Source organism: Ischnura elegans, chromosome 7, assembly GCF_921293095.1.
Source record: "Ischnura elegans chromosome 7, ioIscEleg1.1, whole genome shotgun sequence".
Lineage (NCBI taxonomy): Eukaryota > Metazoa > Arthropoda > Insecta > Odonata > Coenagrionidae > Ischnura > Ischnura elegans.
In genome coordinates, this window is record NC_060252.1 from 69,507,725 (window position 1) to 69,515,713 (window position 7,989).

General features: G+C 36.5%; 1 long non-coding RNA gene across 1 annotated transcript in view; it reads left to right on the plus strand.

Moving 5' to 3' along the window:
* LOC124162075 overlaps positions 1-5,373 on the plus strand; it is a 9,054-nt gene extending 3,681 nt beyond the window's left edge. Inside the window, exon 3 of the long non-coding RNA XR_006865477.1 lies at positions 5,086-5,373. This is a non-coding gene — a long non-coding RNA (uncharacterized LOC124162075). The remainder of the gene's footprint in view (positions 1-5,085) is intronic.
* Positions 5,374-7,989: the final 2,616 nt, after the last annotated feature.

Here is a 7,989-nt window from a genome sequence, read left to right on the forward strand (position 1 = left end):
ATTTGGCTAAGTGTACCTCATCAGTCACATAGTATATGCAGCACCAAAGTACCTGTGACCAACAGCATGCTGTGAGAGGCCAAAAAAGTGACTCATTCATCGGTCATTGTGACCCAAAGTGGCAGGAAGATGAAGTGTGCGTTTTGGTTATTATGACTGAAGCGGCGTTGAACGTGTTAGTACCATGTTCTGAGATTGTTTTTGCACGATTTGAAATTTCCCTACATCAATTGACATTACACTTCAAATTCTTTACCTTTAAAACATTCGATATATCGATATTAACCTGTTTTCCATTTATCACGATTTTTCCTCATACATCACGTATTTTCTCTGCTAAAATACAATCTTTAGTTTTTGCTCTATAAATCTTTACAGGCTTGATTTGTTTAATATTTTATGCTAGAGTGTTAGAGTGAGTTAAATGGTCAGAAGCTCCAGAGTGTACTATCGTCACAGATAATGACACTGTTGTCTGCTTCTGCTGTACCATTTATGTAAGGGCGATTCCACCCGTCACAGACTGACCGTTATGATGTGTTTTTGAACGCTAACGAACACATCTAGCACGAATGTTCCGACGTACTAAACTTTTTCAACTTCCAAATAGCTGCTTAATTGTGACACATTTTACTTGGGTTGATACACTGCTGTCTTTTGAAAATTACAGGACTTAAATGATTTAAAATTCAATGTCAACTGGCAAAAATGAAACGAACTTTCAGTTCAGAGTAAAACCTTTAAGTTTTACTCTGAAGCAAATAATGATTCAGAGTTTCAGTAAGATACATTTCAGAACTCCAAATGTAAATTTTATAATACTGCAAAGTCCATTGCAATGACTGATTTTACAGAGGAGTAATCCCTCTTGAAAAGCATAGTCACGGACTGACTTTTGTGAATCCCTTTGGTATAAATTTATTCACTGCCAATAAAATTTACAAAATAAATTCTGCAATTCAAAATAAACAAAACAAATGTATTTAGAAATCTTTAAAATCATTCTAAATGAAGCACGCACCTCAAAGTAGATAAAATACATTCATTCTTGATACTGCAACAATGCCACTAACAACTGTGATTAGCAAGATCATCGGTTAGTTCAAGGAAGGAGATTCCAGGACAATGGGGAAATTCTGACTTCATACATTGGGTGGACTTTAAATTGGGTGACAGGTAATCTGAGCAGTAAAATTCTTAAATTCCCTCTAAATTGGAACACCTTTGCTTTCGTCTTATAAAAAGACAAAATACAGAGTACAGTGAAGCAATTTTGGAAAAGCTGATAGTCATGCTCTTGAAGGAAGAAGGAATATGCCTCCTTCAAGGTTACCATCTTATATCTCACGGGAGCTTCCAACACTGTTCCGTTCTTTTGCATCTTCCTGCATTCCTTTATCCCTGGACACTGGTAGGAAATCGAATGGTCTTCGTAGTACTGAACCATGGCCTAGCGTGTTTTGTCAGGCAGTCTACACGATGAGTGGGTGTCAGCAGCCTTAGGCTTACCGTCCTTCACTTCTAGGCCATTCTCTCTCACCACATCAATGAGAATTTCTCTTCATTTTCTTGGCAAATCTAGCAAGGAGGTGAATCCTCGTTTCATAACTTTTCCGTAATATTGTCAACTCCGAAAGGCAGTGGAATCCGAAGATGGGATTGCCTAAGCCATAAACGATAAAATTGGCATGCTTTGATTTTATTCAACAGAAATTTCATGAGTAATGCACACAGAAAAAATAAAATTTACTTTGCTTACCAGTGTAGGTGACTCACTAGCTCTCGCTAGTGGTGGCGCTGATGTTTTTATAGACCCTATTCTTCTGCTTCGTATTCTCCTTTCCTCGTTGGGTGGGATTAACTATTGATCTTTTGCTTCTGCTGCTTCCTCAGCTTATCCTTCTCCTGTTTTTTTCCATACTCCTCTTTTCTCTGTATATAGTCACGCTGTCGTTCAGCACCCATTTTTCTCAATACACTTATTTTACCAAGCAAGGAATTGGTAGATGACACGTACCCTCGCTCACGATCAGACCTAACAAACCGTTATGTACGGCAGTAATCTCTAGTGCTCTCAAAGGAGTGGAACTTATGAATAATATTGGATGTTGTTCCCTATTTTGACCTATCAATCATTGTTGATTTATCTGATAAAATAGCTCTCTGTTAGCCTGGTAATATATAGTGTCCCCTATATAAGTCAACAATGTCAGTCTGTGACGGTGCCCCAGAGCTGAAAGTATTGTTGCCACATAAACAGCTCTGCACCAGGCTTGTCAAGCACCACATGCTTGATTTGGGAATTGAAGGAGAATTCTTTACCATGATGGAACAATTATCTACGGAAATAAATTCATGTCAACCAATACGGACTGACATGATTATGTACTTGAATTGCAGACTCCGTTTTTCAGAACTTAATTAGGTCTCGAAATAGCAACTATGGACAAATGTGTGTCATTAACGGAGTAGAAAAATCAATTCATACACAAATTTATTCCTAATTTTTATTTATGATACTAAATTTTTTAAATGAATGTATTCATTAAATTTTGTGTGTGGCTAAAAACTATAGTAAGCACATAAAAAATCTCGTGTCGAGACCCACGCGACTCATGCAAAAGTCAGCACTTTATGACAAAAGTGTTAGAGTTTATAGCAGGGATTGGAGCCTCCAACAACTTTTTATATTAAATCGGTCAGTATTGCATTTACGTGGAATCGCTCGTAACAGGCATCTATTTCATTATGTATAAAAGCTGTAGACAACATATTCTTTACCATTATTAATACCTACTTCTATCACTCCTGTAATCATTATTTCTTTCCATGTATTTTGCTTGAGTCTTATATCTACCTCTACCAGTATTATTTTTAAAACTAAACCTATTACTCTGATGAAAGCCAGCTCTGCTGGTCACAGCATCCCTGATGATGTGCTCCTCTTTCTCTGCTGTGTCCTGGTTGATGTGCTTCTCTTCCTGGCTTGTAACACTCCGCTTATTTATGCCCTTTTAGTCCACAATTGTCGCAGTTGAAAGGGAAAGGGTTGAATTGCTGGTTTTGGTGGTACTTCCTAGGATTCCAGCAAATGGAGTGGGTTGAAAGTTGATACTCCTGCTCTTTGCTGTCTTCTGGTGGTATCTTCAAATTCTTCGATATACTGTCGAACCAGAGACATTAGGCTCCCAGTGGCAACTGCTCTGAGTGTAGTTACTACGCTCACTTGATTGTCTGGCAGTAATGAGAGGTGTTTTGCAAGTTGACTCTTTTCACAAATTATTTCTTCTGTATAGGTCAATTTGCTTATATATCCATCAAAGACAGTACAGGACTTTTTGAAGACTTGTCCTTGGGATAAATACTTGGTCTGATATTTACTTGTCAGACCCAGCGCACCAGCCATGGTTGAATTTTCAAATCTTTCAGCCAAAACTATCCAAAAATTGTATGCGTTTACTTTTCTTATAATGATATCAAAGTAGTCCCTCTTGATTCAGGTTACTATTGCTCTTTTTACGGTTTAGCTTTCAAATATCAATTTAACTAGTAATAATAATAATAATTTTATTTCCTCCTACATTTTGATTTTACAGCTGAATAACAAAGACGAGGTGATTCAGGTGGTCTCCAAGGTCATAGGACCAGAATTGAGCCACCATCAAATAACAAAAATGAATGCCAATAAAAGAAAATAATAATGCAGTAATTAACGCATGGGTATTTTTAAGAAATAACATCAAAGTAAATGTTCAATTATTTCTTGTGAGAAAAGCTAGTCTTTGATAAGTCTGAACATTTTCTTTGAGGATTTAATTTTTTAAATTTTAGCGGGCAGTAAATGAAATAACTTTGGCCCCATGTTAATAAAACAATATTTATATAATGTTAACCTTTGTCTGTTTGTTACTACAAATGACTCACTCCTTAAATTATATTTATATTTATCACATCCACTCTGCATATTGCCACTTTAGCATAAAACAATTTTAGGACTTTGAATAAGTACAAATGCCTTGGTGGCAACAATTTTAGGGCCACACGCAACGGAAATAAGTGTTCATAAGAATTTTTGGACAACATTATGTGAATTATTTATTTAAAAAAAAGTGCATACTTAAATGTGTTCATGTATGCACTGCCCCAGCAGATCATACCATAAGAGATTTTAGAATGAACAAGAGAATGATAATGCTTATCTTAACTGGAAGTGGACATTTGTTTCGTAAGGAGTAAAATTTGAACGAGAAAGGAAAGAGCCAGATCATTAGCAAATGTTGCATTTCAATGGAACTGATTATTACATAGATCATTTGTATACTCAAGAAATAAAATATGCCGGAGTAGAGAATCTTGAGGCTCTCTAGAATTGATCAATTTTTCTTCACACACACAACTTTTAATTCTCACACATTGCAATCTTCCGTACTAGTAGCTTTGAACTGGGCTAGAGCAATCCCAGGAATTCCTGCATTCATCAATTTCAATAAAAGCTTCGAATGTGACATTGAATCAAATGCTTTCTTTATATCTAGGTATACACCAGCTACAGATCTATTGCTATAGTAATGGCATTGTACCCTTCTGTCATGTGAAAATCATCATATAATGTTATGATCGGCATCCAATTATTTTCAGATTTCTCAATTGTGGCTTCTCACCTGACCGCTTCTCCTCCGGTGCCATTTTTGTCTCTGAGCTGTGAGGAGATATGTTTTTCAACTACATACATAGAATATGTTGTGATAACAATTTAGGAACTAATTTCATTTGGGTACTACTTAGGTCTGTAAGCCATGCATAATACTTAATACAAATTTCATCATGGTCACACCAACCATTTATAGGGCTGCACATGATTTGAGATTAAAAGGTTCAACGGTTTGATGTGTGGAATTAGTAATTTTAGAATGCACATGAAACTACTGCTTTTCTCTATCACTAATTTTAAAAATTGAATACTCAAAATTTCTATTTGACTCCAGACTTGAAAGGAAGGCACTCCATTTGGAGAAATATAGAAAATGGAAATTAAAAAGACAGTGAGTGAGAAAGAATGGCTTATGATATGGAAATCTATTCCAGGTAATGTTGGAGCCAAGATGTGTGGACGTGGTGTACTCTGGCTACTGAAAAGCTGTATTTCCGGAGATGGGGATTGGTGATGTCTTAAGTATCTCCCTACGCATAGGTTTTGGTTCTCTGATCCCATTCTTAAGTTAGCACTCAAATACGTAGCTTGATTTTAAATAGTAAAGTGATTTTTTTTGTCCCATTACTACGAGATCTAGGATAATTTAAATTTTATTTTTGAGAAAATTTACTTTTTCTATACAACATTGATGGCTCTGCTGAGTAGTGTTAGTTATGGGGGTCATCTTTGACAGGGGTGGTGTGATTGGGTGTTTGAATATGTGTTTTCAAATGACCATGTGGCTAGATTGAAGAAAATGATAAAGCTGCTGGTTCCGGAATCATTAAAAAGTAGTGCAAACTTTGTTGGGTTATATATTTTTACCAATTGGCCTTAAATTTCCTACTTATGCTAATTTTATTCAATATTTTCTACTCCAATATGCAACATTTTGTGTATCAAGATTTCATTTTATTTATTCCTGTACCACCAAAGCAGCACAGCCTTTCACATCAGAGTTTTTAACAATGAAATTTACTTGAACAGCCATGATCCTGTGAAGGAGATCTTATTCTTGCATTTATGATGAGTTGGTTCCACATCTCATCTGGAGCAACCAGCTTCACCATTATATATGTTGAAATGTTTTTCACTAAAATATAGCATTTCTTCCTGATTGCTTTATGCTACATAGTCATGGATGTCTTTCGAACCTTGGTGTTGGTTACAAAGGCACACCTGACTTTTCCCCGACAGATATCTTGAAGCATCTCAGCCGAAGAATCTTCCCTATCACCAGCGGCAATTCTTTTTCTCCTCTCAATCTTGCGAAAATAATCAATCATACTATAGTCATTGTTTCAACTTAACACTGATACTTTTTAAGTGGTGGGTATTAAGATGTAAGAGTACAGGAAGTCTCTTACATGAACTAAAATGGTATGACATTGCATTTTTGTTCAAGTTAATAACATGCCTCTAGTTTCAGAAGTTTACTTGAAATTTTATTATCGATTGAGTCAAAGTCCTCGCAATTAAATCTCCTTCTTGTAATTTAATAGCAATGCAGTAGTTTCCTTCATCAAAAAAAACTAAAGGCATTGATTGCGATTTGATACCCACCATTAGTGTATTCATAATATCTATACAAATTATTTGGTTTTAGAAATCCCCGTTTAGACGGATGTCAATGGTCAATTTTAACCACATTTGAAAAAGGTCAGATTTGTGCCCATGTGATGCCACATCCACGAGATGTCACAGGGACCTAGATTCTATATGAGTGGATAGGAGTGTTACATCGTTTGAGATTACCAATGCATGCATGAGGCACAGAGCTCAGGGAAACATGTCTTAATAATCACCCATTAAAGTTACCTATGGTCGGAAAGTTTCCTTCGTTTGATAGGGTATTGATAATCCTTATTTAAGCCAAGCGCTACCTGCTAGCAAGGTACTCTACGCTACCGCCATGCTCCGCAGCAAGCAGCCTGCATGGTAGCAGCGTTCATAGCCTTGCACCGAGGTGGGCTCACACAGCAGCAGTCAGATGTTACACAGGCTTTTCCCAGCATTCATACTTAGCCGTTGCGTTTTCGTGCACTTCAAATTTTCACTTTTCCTTTAATGGCAGAAAATAGATATTGTCATTTAAAAATCTAGAAGTGTGAAATATGTATTCCAGGAGTAATAATCTTTCGATTTAGGCTATTAAAAAAATAGAAAGCCACCTTATTGTTAAGGCCATTTTCCTTTGTGGATGCACCAATAACGGCGATAATTTTGCCAGGTAATCTAAAGACCCATAATTGACCTAATTTATCTTTCAGTACTATTATTACTATTTTCTGCCCACTTCTAGTTAACCCACTCATTTAATTAAAGATTGGTTATTTATGGTTTCCCCAAAATTATATAATTCCCCTATCTATTTTTCAAATGTGATTCTCTCTAGTTCATCTCTTATTTCAACCCTTTATTATTAATGAAGGAACTCTTTTTTACATGTTTTACTCTAATCTAGTTCTTCATAGAACACTTCATCCTTTTGTGCAAACTCATTTTGTGCCTTGCTACACCTCAGTTGAGCCTGTACATAGTGGTCTTACCATCAAAACTAGCCATTATAAAGCCGGTGGCTTAGGTGTGGTTATATTCATTTGGTTCATTTCAATTTTTTTGTGCTGATATACAATCAACTTCCCCTCATTTTTTGCAGTAGCCCATTTGGCCTCGTTTATTGCATTGGCTCTGTTAGAAAAAAATTGATTCGTGGCAACCAGATTGCAGTGCCTTTAAATACATTTATAACTTCCACCAATTGTAATATTCTCTGAGCATGTTGTTCAGCCTTATTAATGCCTTGTACTTGTAGTATATGCCTTTTCCATTAGATTAAGGACCCCTGAACTTCTTAATTTCATAGCATATGTGATTCAAGCCTCTGGGCTCAAGAAACCAGTGTTCATGGTTAATGTCATATGCCTAGGAATTTTGAAATTTTTTCCTGGCATATATAGTGGTTAATTTTTGTGCCTGGGCCACTGTGCCATCACCACAGTTTGGTTCACTTGTGATTCTGCACTCCTTGTAGTACAGGCATGGCAGAAGGTTGGTGTTGCTTAGCTTATGTCTGTTCTCTTCCCCAACAAGAATTTACATTTACCATCTGGGATGTCAACTTGGTTGTGTCTACCTCTAACATTGGGATGAGCGAGTCATACATGTCAATGTTTAGCCATGTTCTTTTGGGTAAATCTGCATCACGGTCCAAAAATATGCACCAACAGTTTTCTTTTTGCTGCTGGGGTCTCCCTTATTCCCATGTCGAAGTGTCCTGCATCCGAGATGAAAGT